Below are 11,478 nucleotides of genomic sequence, written 5' to 3'. Positions count from 1 at the left end.
TTCAATGGCTTTTGTTTCAAGATAACGCGATGAGTTAAGAAATTGGAGCTATGAATGTGAGTGTTGCTGTAATTGCTGTCCCCAGCGCCTTCACACATCTGTCCCTGCACTCTGAGCGCTGGAAAATGGCAGAATCTAAAATGGCTGCCATATTTATAGGGCTGTGACATCACAGTGCTGGCTGGCTGCTGATTGGCTGCATGCAGGCATGTCAATCTGGGTTATCCCACCTTTCCAGAGTTCCATGCCCCATGTCCTCAGTCCTCACACGTGTAGCCTCCATTTTAGGAAAATTGTGATTCGTTACCACGAAGCGCGAGGAAATTCGCATTCGTTGCATATCAAATTTTTCCTGAAATTCGAAACGAATTCCACTTCGACAGCTTCGATTCGCTCATCTCTAGTCCTTGGTAAAAGCAACTCAGAAGACATCCGAGAGGAAGTGAAGGTGTGTCAGAGCTAGCTGAGATGGTGAGCTTGATAATAGAACTGCTTCTACACTGCTTCTGAACATCACAGGAGCCTCCTGCCGTTCTTTAAGTGTGAACTCTCCCTCCTTATCTGTTCTATAAGCTTCGGAGGTGAAAACAAACATAGTAGGAACTGAGGGAAACATGTCACAGTAGTATAGTGCTGGCAGAAGGGAGACACCCCTTGCTTCTGAAATAAATGCATCAACTTGCAGGATAACAGGCTGAACTGGATGGACAGATGTATTTTTTTAGCCTTTTAAACTATGTTACTATGTTCGCTATGCAGCTGAAACAGGGAATAATATGGCTGAAAAATATTAGGGAAGTCTAAACATAACTGTTTCTTCACAATTTTGATTGTACAAAGAAGCAAAGCCATTAATTTTTTTATTAAATCTGAGGTACACATTAAAAGGAACCTGTCATGTTGAATTTGGTATCTGAGATGAAGGCAGCATGTTGGAGAGTAGGAGTAACTGAGCAGTAACTGATAGTTTTATGGGAGATGATCCAGAAAAATCTGTATTTTAATCATTTAGAGGGGTTGTCCGGGATTGGGGACATTGGTGTATGTGTACAATGGTCCCTAAAATTTTACATTCATGCCTGTCCTTCCCTTACCAGACATATCTGATGGCCCTTTTTCACTTCACAAATTTTCAGCTTGAAGTACAGTTTCTATCACAGTCAGTGATGTACCGGGTCCCTTATTACACAGTGAAGCCTCTTCTTCCGATTCGCAAGGAGCCCGGTCACATCACCATCAGCCTCAGTAATTATTCAGAGCGCATGGAGGGGTGGTAACTAGTTGGCAACACACCACGCTAAGCCACGCCCCTCTGGTCTGGTGACGTCACCGGGCATGGCGCATTCTTAGCAAGGAAGGAGGCAGGAGGCGTTTAGGGGCATGACTAAGGGGGAGGAAAAGTTGCAGCAGGAGGCAGCATATGAATTAGGGGGTCGGCTGCACAAAGGAGCAGACACACACTTGAAACAACGTGATGCTGCGCTGGGACTGTAGTGTCCCACTAGGTAGGAGTGGGCACTACACAAGGGTCAATTGGGTAACGTGTTACTTCTACTCACAAGGGACAGTGATGTTACATTTTACTGTGCACTTTAATGCATTTTCTATGTGTTTTTACATGCAATGGTTTCCCCTGTCATAAGTTTATCAGGCCTAGTGGGGTGTAATTTAACATTCCAGACACTAGAGGGAGATAAGGAGCCCCTAGTATAAATATCCAGGCCCAGACAGGGAGGGGTCAGGTCATAGTCAGGATAGTCTGTGGAGACAGAAGTGAGAAGGCACCAGCCCAGGATATGCTGAGGGCCTCCTCCTGACATGCAGCTGGACAGTCCTGGTTCCTAGCTGTACCAATAGGCTAGAAGGAGTAAAGCCTGCTTGGAGACCGAGTGTATTCCAGGGGACTAGAGGAGTTACCTCGTCAGCCTGAAGCTCCTGAGGCTAAGCTTAGCTCAGTTGATACCCCAGTAGTAGGAGAACACCTCCTGGGAGCAACCTGCAGTTTCCCTACCAAGAGAGGAGAACACAACCAAGTACAGATAAGTAACCTGATGGGCAGAAACACTATAAAGTGAAGAGCAAGGGTCTATACTGGAGGAAGGAATTTATACCAAGGATTTAAGCCAGCACTTAGGCATCCGGGCCTTGGGATCCAGCCAGCTAGAATAGCTGAGGGGATAGAGCAGCATTGTACTGCAAAGCATTAACTGTTTGCCCTCCAAGTATCTTGCATGATTTACACCTGCCATCATTGTGAAGTAAGCCTGCTTGGGACATTGTGTTCAAGGGACTGCATCATCTGTAACTTCTGTAATAGACTGTACAAAGTTGGACTGTTTACCGTTTACCAAGTAAAGCAACGTTTGGTTCACCATACAATCTGTGTACCTCAATTACTATTCTTACCAACCGGTGTGCCACCGTTACAGGCACTGGCGTCACGATACTTAAAGGGACCTTGCCTCAGGCACTCTAAACACCTGCAACAACCAGGGCACCTCACCCAACATCAGGCCAGGTCTCTACACCCAGAGTGTGCCCCAGAGGAACTAGTGTCTGCCTCTCATTCACTGCTACATGCCTGCCCAGGGTCCTCCAAAAAGTGAGTAACCCTCGATTGCCCATACCGTGACCTCACTGTCGCTATACCCTGCAGGTCTGGCGTGCTGCAGGACCCAGAAAGCAGTGCGGCAGGAAGTTACCGCACACATAAACAGAGAGGTAAACAATCAGTGGGGGACTGTAGGAGCCCCGCTGAAGTGTAAAAACACCTAAGAACATCTACCTAATAGTGATTTAACAGTTTAAAAAAAAAAATATCTTGATCCCTGACAAGCCTGTTAAATTCCTGCTCATTCTGGGCTTTGAAGTCAAGGAGGCAGTCCTATCAGTGATTGACAGCCTTTTCTAGAAAACTGTGCATAGATAGGTAGCTGTCAACCTCTGGTAGGACCACCTCCTTGACGTCAAACCCCAGAATGAGCAGGAATTAAAATGATTTAAATACAGATTATACTGAATCTTTTCTCGTAGAATGATAAATCAATCTGCTCAGCTCCTTCTGCTCTATAACATGGTGCTGGAAGATTACACTGCAGTTTCTTTGTGACAGGTTCCCTTTAAATTTAGATGTACTGGTGCAATGTAGCAATCACATTTATACTATTTATGAATGTTTTATTTGTCTTGTAGCTACAGTTTATGACTTGAATTTTCATTATTAAAAATCAATAAAGTGTGTGTGCTTTTATATCCTGTTCTTAGTTTAATTTTTAACACAAAAAGACAAAAACTATAATTGCTGATATAGCAGGTGTAGTGTATAAAAGACATGCTATGGTTAGCTAAAAGTAGCACAGCATGGTCCTTGGTCCAGTCTGATAAATTAGTAGTAAAGAGCGGCATAGGCAATATTCAAATTTGCTTTTTTGTGTGAATTTTTTGGCAAATATTCACCATAAATTTGCAAATTCAAGAATTTGTGATCTCCCGTCATTATTTACTTGATTGCAAAAATCGGCACTGTAATATATTCGCAATAAAAATTTGCAATTAGAATATTCGCGATCAACACTAAGGGGTAGGAAACTTTCCTAGTGTTTGCTAAAGATGTTGCTAAGTGCCGATATTCGCAATAAATATTTGCGAATACAAATATATAGCACTATATTCTAAATATTCGGAAATTTGTGATCTCCAGTCATTATTTACTTGATTGTGAAAATTGGCAACGTAATATATTTGAGATAAAAATTTGCGATTCGAATATTTTAGTTTAGTCTATACAAAGCTATAATTTCTTTAAAGTAAACCATAAAAAGGATTCAGCCTCTAGGATAAATTCATTTTCAGAACAGTGAATGCCACTATAGTTAAATATCAAGGCCAAACAATCTGTGTGTACTTTCTGTTATGAGCAGGGAAATGAAAGGAATATTGTATAAAAAGGCAAATAAACGAGTTTCATATTGCAATAATGAAATTAACAGCAGATAATAAAACCTTTTGTTATTTTTCCTTGCGGATGTCATTGATTTACATAAAAAAAAAATTCTTCTCTGCAACTTTGAAAGCTTTGAATTTTTGAACTTTCACTAATACATCATGATATTGTTTGTAAGAACTACAATAGCTAGATTAAAATCAAGTTATACACTAAAATCACACTCATTTTCATGGATAAAATTACTTAAAGGAACACAAAGCTGATACAATGGAGGAAATTTAACAAAAATGGTGAAAAGGGGAACTGGCTTAGATGCCCATGGCAGCCAATCGGATTCCACCTTTCATGTTTCTGAGCTCCTCTGGAAAATGAAATGACCAGTCTGATCAGTTGCTAGGGACAGCTAAGTCACTTTTTACTTTGCATCAGTTTTGATAACTTCCCCAAATGTCTTCTGCTATGTACAGGGACTAAATGGGGTATCCCTGCAGGAGACATAACGCAGAGGGTCAAAGCCATGAATAGTGGTGAATAATTAAGTAGTACCAAATTGCACAACGCAAATGTAGAAATTATGTAAAAAATTATGGAAAGGTGGGACTTCATAAACTTGCCGCAAGAATGGCCATGAATCTGATGAAAAAATCAAAATCAGTTGGTTGGTACAGAGATATGACTTCTTTTTTTTTACCCAGATATGTAACATTTCTCTCACGCCCCTTATGCTTCACAGACTGCCTTATAACCTCCTTTGCCTCACCACTGCCCATACCCCTCATCTCCATCAAATTACCCACCGTAGACTGTCCCCTTTGTCTCCTCCACCTCTCAGATGGACCTTCTTGCCCCTTTTTGCATCTTAGAATGGGCTCCAACAGCTACTCTACAATCCATACCCCCATGTAAGGTGCAGGTGGATGGACCACAAACAGACTAAAGCTGATCATATACATTTAATAGCTGTCAGCCGAATGGTCTTTCGGTCGACAGCTATCTCTCCTGACTCCCTAACAACTCCTCCATACACATACACATTCATCTCCTTTTTCCATACGACTTTTTTGAGAACTGTTTCATAAATCTGTCTGGATTTACAATAAAAATGACCCTAACTACAACCCTGTTATACAAAAGTTTTATAAAATGTCCGTCCTGTCACATTTGAGTATATTCTCATTTTAATCTGGTGTAAACGCCATAAATCTGTTCCACAGTTAGCCAGAGTTGTAAGAACTTTTATTGCATTTTATTGAAATGTGCTAGTATGAGATTTGAATGACACATCATCAAGAGTACATGGAATTTTCAGTTGACTACATGGATGTTATTATTATTGAACCCAGGCTTCTCTCAAATTACTCACCATTCCTCATTGTGTACAGGCATCTGTTTATACCAGTCTCTATTCTGCCTATGGCACGACAACAGACATTATATCAGAAAATAGGCTAGAAACCAAGAAGGATAAGATTTCCTATATTTCTAGACCCTGGATGGCAGGTTGCCTTTAGTGCCACCAGTCATTTTCTGTCACTAATAAAAAAACAACTCCTCAGGGTCAAAAAATCCACCACCTATCCATAGTGTCAGCTTCCTAGACCATATGACACCATATGGAAGTACAAAAATGTCTATAACTCCGTAGTATGGACTGTAGAGATTCCAGGTCTACAAATGTCCTGCAAATATAAGATTTCACACATCTATTCTCCTGCATTTTGAAGGGATGTCAGGTATTAGAGACAATGGAGTGTTTTTTTTTCCAAAAACAACTCCACTTTTTATTTATTTTTTAAATATATTTTACTGACATAGCACCAATATACATTATCATCACTCACTGTCCCCAGCAGAGCTCACAATCTAAAATCCCTATCAGTATGTCTTAGTGTGTGGGAGGAAACCAGAATACGTGGAGGAAACCCATACACTCCCACTCCATGTTTGTATGTCCTTGGTCTGATTTTAAAGAAGGGCTAGGACCCAGAGCTGTGGGATACCAGGCCCTTCCATTAAGAATTCACCTGTCCTCTGTATTTAATTGATCTCCTATGACATTCACAAAGAGTCAAGTGACTTTGTTCTCTTTGACTTCTGCATATGCTCAAACACCCATAGAAAATAATTGCATTAATTTGCTGCCTAGTCAATCTTTTTTTCTTTGTCTATAATCAATAGTCATCTCCCTGGTTCCAATTTAGAAGCTGGATTATCTTTGTTGGAAAATGAATAATCAATCTATTGCATAGTATCCAAGATGCAACATCCAAGCCAACTATAAAAAAAAATGCTTGACCTCCAAGGTCCATACTTGTAGCTGCATTATGATTTTATGCTTGTATTATTCTTTTAGGTTTTAGAACACATTTTACAGAGATGTTACCACAATAGAAACATTTGTTGCTGGAATTCAACAAGTTATGTTCATCCACTAAAAATACTAGACATAAAACAAAATTATTCATGTAATATGGAATCATGTTTTACTTATATCACTTGCACCACAGTACCACAGTACAATATATGAATTCCAACGTCTATCATTTAAGAACATAGATAACGGGGTCACCAATATGTCTGCAACTTCTCTATATTTTCCACTTCTGGGACCTGCTACTATCTCCAGAACAGTGCCCCTAAAGTAAAAGTAGAACAGCCACACTGAGGCTCAACTATTCCCGCCAATCCCATAGCAATGGATGGAGAGGTGGCCATTCTTGCATGCGAGTGTGCTCTCCTTCACTTCATGGGCCCTGTTCTGGCATGAAGTGCCCACAGGTGGTCTGATAGCTGCCCCGTTCAGCATATAAGAGCATATCCCATAGGTAGGACACACACCTATCTGACATTTTGGCATATCCTAGATATATCCTGTTACGGCATACAAGGGAATGCTCCAAACTCCCGAACGGAACCTCACGAATAGCTGCTAGCAGACGAATAGGTTACGCACCCAAGCGGCTTACACTCCTACCAATCAGTCTCTAACAGCATACAGTGAATCCCCCCAAGAACGAGACATGCTCCGTGTTGAGGGTCAAGCAGTGGACAGCCAGAGCTGTGTGTTTATTGTTCTTATATATCATTGTTGCACATTAGTACCACCCACAGGGTTTTGTAAAAACAACCAATAAACACGTACAATACAGAAAAACACTCCCACAAAAAATCCTCCCCTCTGCCTGTGATACAATTGCCTTACACAATGGGTTGATGTAATTATCACAGGCAGGAGAATACACAATGTCTTCTGTCCTGGAGACAACCAAGGAGTAATTCAGTTATCTTTCAGGACAAAGGGAAATCACAAATATACACGTGGAGACAATAGGACAGAAATCAAAATTCAAATATACAATGTCCCAACCATTACAGTAAACATAGACATTTAACACATCCCCAGATGGCTTGGATCTGAGCGCTCAATATATCCAAACAGCGCTAAGATGCCACAAACACGGTCAAATCGCCATGGGGTTTAAGTTTAGCATGGGTTGATGAGAGGGCCCATAATCCTGGGGCAAGAGGCTGGCAACCAGGCTTCTCCAGCACCCAGTGGCGAGGTTGGTTTTGCAACATTTCTCCCCTTTTCCAAACAGACTAACAGGGTATCTGACCTTCTGCCGGTCAGTGCCCTTGTTAGTCCAGCAGCCCACCCACAAAATAGAAACAGCAGTACAACCCACCCACAATAAATGGTTACTACACCTGAGCAAGGGATAAACTTGTCCATGTCCATGTGCCTCACTATGGCTGTGTGGGGGACTGGTAGACTGCTTTGGTGGGTTGCTGAGTGGGCAGAGACCAGCGGTACTTTGCCCTGGTGCCAGCGCTACCACGGAAGAAGCCTGGTTGTAGCCTGGTTGTTGGAGGGGGAGACCGACTGTCTCCCCTTTAGATAAAACACCATGCTGCTGTGGGGGGAGACCGACTGTCTCCCCTTTGGCTAAACAGCCCTGTTGCAGGGGGACAGGACCGACTGTCCCTACCCCCTGTGCTGTGAGTACAGAGACCACGGTCCCATCTGCACGGTTGTGGGGCTTACTGTCTCCCCCTGGTACGTTAAGCTGCCGCTGGGGAATGGAGACTGGGCTCCCAATTCCCAACAAATCCTTCTGTTGCTGTGGGATGGAGACTGGGCTCCTAATTCCCAATAGATCACACTGCCGCTGGCGGACAGGACCGACTGTCTCTGTCCCCTGTAAATCAGCCTGTCGCTGAGGAATGGAGACTGGGCTCCCAATTCCCTGCAGGAGCAGTGGAGAGACCTCGGTCCCATCTCCACCAGCCACCTGGGGTTCTTCCCAGTAAACATCCACAATATCCTCCCAGCTGAAGGGCTCTGGATCTGACTTATTTCTGTCCTGCTGAGCCTTCCCAATGGAGTGGAAGAGATCTCGGTAGTCCTGCTCCAGTTCCCACTCCAGGGTTGCTAGGTGAGCTAGATCTTTCTCTACCTCATGGGGGTCATCCTAATCCTGCCTAGCCTCCCTCTCATAGAAAATGTCCTGAAGTCTGGACTGTGCAGGGCTCCCGAAGTCAGGCTCTGCAAAGGACTCCCATAACAAGCCAGGACCATCAAACTCCTCTCCCTCTGGCTTGTCATGCTCAGCTGTCCAGGGTATATACCGTGCCATATACCACCAGAGCGCCTGGTAGGCATCCTCCAGCCATAGCTCCTGCCATACCCGGTGCTCTAGTTCCTTCACCCATTCCTCCAGGGGCTTCTCTCCCAGGAAGGGCATCCGCAGGGCCACTTGCTTCTGCAATCGCTGCTCTTCACTGGGGAGACTCTCGCCTCGCTGGTATTGTACATTATCCAGGGCCTGGTACCAGATGCCTTTCCTTAATGCATCCCGGCCATCCAGGTCTTCCTCATCATACTCCACTGCTGGTTCCATTTTGGTGCTGTCAGGGTCGCTGTACTAGGACATGCGTTGCCCTCAAATTGTAAAATCCATGGAATGGTGTCTCCTGTAGCTGTCCATCTGGCTGTGGGAACGATCCCGCCGTTTGCCACCAATTGTTACGGCATACAAGGCAATGCTCCAAACTCCCAAACGGAACCTCACGAATACCTGCTAGCAGACGAATGGGAAACACACCCAAGCGGCTTACACTCCTAGCAATCAGTCTCTAACAGCATACAGTGAATCTCCCCAAGAACGAGACCAAGCCCTGTGTTGAGGGTAAAGCACTAAGCAGTGGACAGCCAGAGCGGTGTGTTTATTGTTCTTATATAACATTGTTGCACATTAGTACCACCCACAGGGTTTTGTAAAAACAACCAATAAACACGTACAATACAGTAAAACACTCCCACACAAAATACTCCCCTCTGCCTGTGATACAATTGCCTTACACAAATTGTTGATGTAATTATCACAGGCAGTAGAATACACAATGTCTTCTGTCCTGGAGACAACCGAGGAGTAATTCAATTATCTCTCAGGGCAAAGGGAAATCGCAAATACACACGTGGAGACAATAGGACAGAAATCAAAATTCAAATATACAATGTCCCAACCATTACAGTAAACATATACATTTAACATATCCCCAGATGGCTTGGAACTGAGCGCTCAATATATCCAAACAGCGCTCAGATGCCACAAACACGGTCAAATCGCCATGGGGTTTAAGTTTAGCATGGGCTGATGAGAGGGCCCATAATCCTGGGGCAAGAGGCTGGCTGTTGAGGAAGGGTTGAAACGTATGCATATATATCCATGCATGCCTGCAAACACGTGCGGGCATGTATGGTATATATGCATACATTAACCACCGCATCATAGGATGATGTGCGCAGATGTGCCCAACATCTGCGCACGTCTGCCCATGGTGATCCCCAGGGGCTCATAGTGGCCCCTGTGGGATATATGTGCTGTGCCCCCTTTATAATGTAGGGGCTTGTGCCTCCTTATAATGTAGGGGCTCGTGCCCCCTTATATTATTATATGTGCCCCTTTAGATATATATCCCCATGTTCCTAATATTAATGTATACATGTGTATGGATGTGCCCCAAGCATCCATACTCATGTATATTATATATATTCCCCCCTCCTACACCTGAAACCAGGTGCATCGGTGTGAATGTGCCCCAAGCATTCGCACCGATGCAATCTGGCTAATTGCATCAGAATGACCAGACAAGGGTCCGGTCATCCTGATGGATACAAAGAGCTCAGATTCAACAGAATCTGAGCCCTTTGTTGTAATTATCTTCAGCGCCACTGGAGATAATTACGCATGATAGAAGAAGGGGTGAAGCCTCCCCTCCTCCTATTATGCGCATTCCGACAGTGCGATTACTATCGCACTGTCCGGAATGCTAGGTGCTGCAGGCGGGAGATCTAAGGCGTCTCCCGCCTGTCTGCAGTGCGTCCTCGATGTGCTGGCCGGCGCAGTGACGTCATATCACTGCGCCGGCCCACGTGAATGATGGGGGCGCGCGCCCCCTGGTGGGCGGCGCGGCGCGGGAGTGCGGGCCGCCGGGGATAAATATCCGGCGGCCCCGGCACTCAGAAGTGAGGATCGGGACCCCCCACCTTAAAGGAGAGCGCATCCTGCGCTCAGGAGACCGGACCCCCCCTCCCCTCCTGAAGGAGAGCACATCCCAGCAGAGCGCTGTGCTCTGCGCTCAGGAGTCTGCGCTGCGCTGGGACACGGGAACCCCGACCTCCCCCTGAGAGAGAGAGAGAGATTCCGGACATAGAGAGGAATGCAGGCAGTCCACACTAGCTGCTCTGCATTCTCCACCAGACCAGAGGAGGGGAAGACCGAGCAGTCGATCTGCTCCAGAGAAAAGAGAATCTGAGTCCTGCTGGATGTAGCACTGCCCCATTAACCCCTTCAGTGCCCTGTTCCCCTGTCCTGCCCAAAACTCCTTCCCTGATCCCCTTCTAGCATTAACCCCTTCCTGTTCCTTCCCTGATCCCCTGCTAGCATTAACCCCTTCCTGTTCAACCCCTGGATCCCTGATTAACCCCTGGTGACAACCCCTGCTGCCCCTACTGCTCCTGATCCCTACCACTATCCCACCAACGTTCCCTGCCCTGATACCCTTGAGTTACCCCGGAGCATACAAGGCAATGCTCCAAACTCCCGAACGGAACCTCGCGAATACCTGCTAGAAGACGAATGGGAAACACACCCAAGCGGCTTACACTCCTAGCAATCAGTCTCTAACAGCATACAGTGAATCCCCCAAGAACAAGACCAAGCCCTGTGTTGAGGGTAAAGCACTAAGCAGTGGACAGCCAGAGCTGTGTGTTTATTGTTCTTATATAACATTGCTGCACATTAGTACCACCCACAGGGTTTTGTAAAAACAACCAATAAACACGTACAATACAGTAAAACACCCCCACACAAAATACTCCCCTCTGCCTGTGATACAATTGCCTTACACAAATTGTTGATGTAATTATCACAGGCAGTAGAATACACAATGTCTTCTGTCCTGGAGACAACCGAGGAGTAATTCAATTATCTCTCAGGGCAAAGGGAAATCGCAAATACACACGTGGA

The sequence above is a fragment of the Bufo gargarizans genome, chromosome 4 (genome assembly GCF_014858855.1).
Source record: "Bufo gargarizans isolate SCDJY-AF-19 chromosome 4, ASM1485885v1, whole genome shotgun sequence".
NCBI lineage: Eukaryota > Metazoa > Chordata > Amphibia > Anura > Bufonidae > Bufo > Bufo gargarizans.
This window is presented reverse-complemented; position numbering follows the sequence as displayed.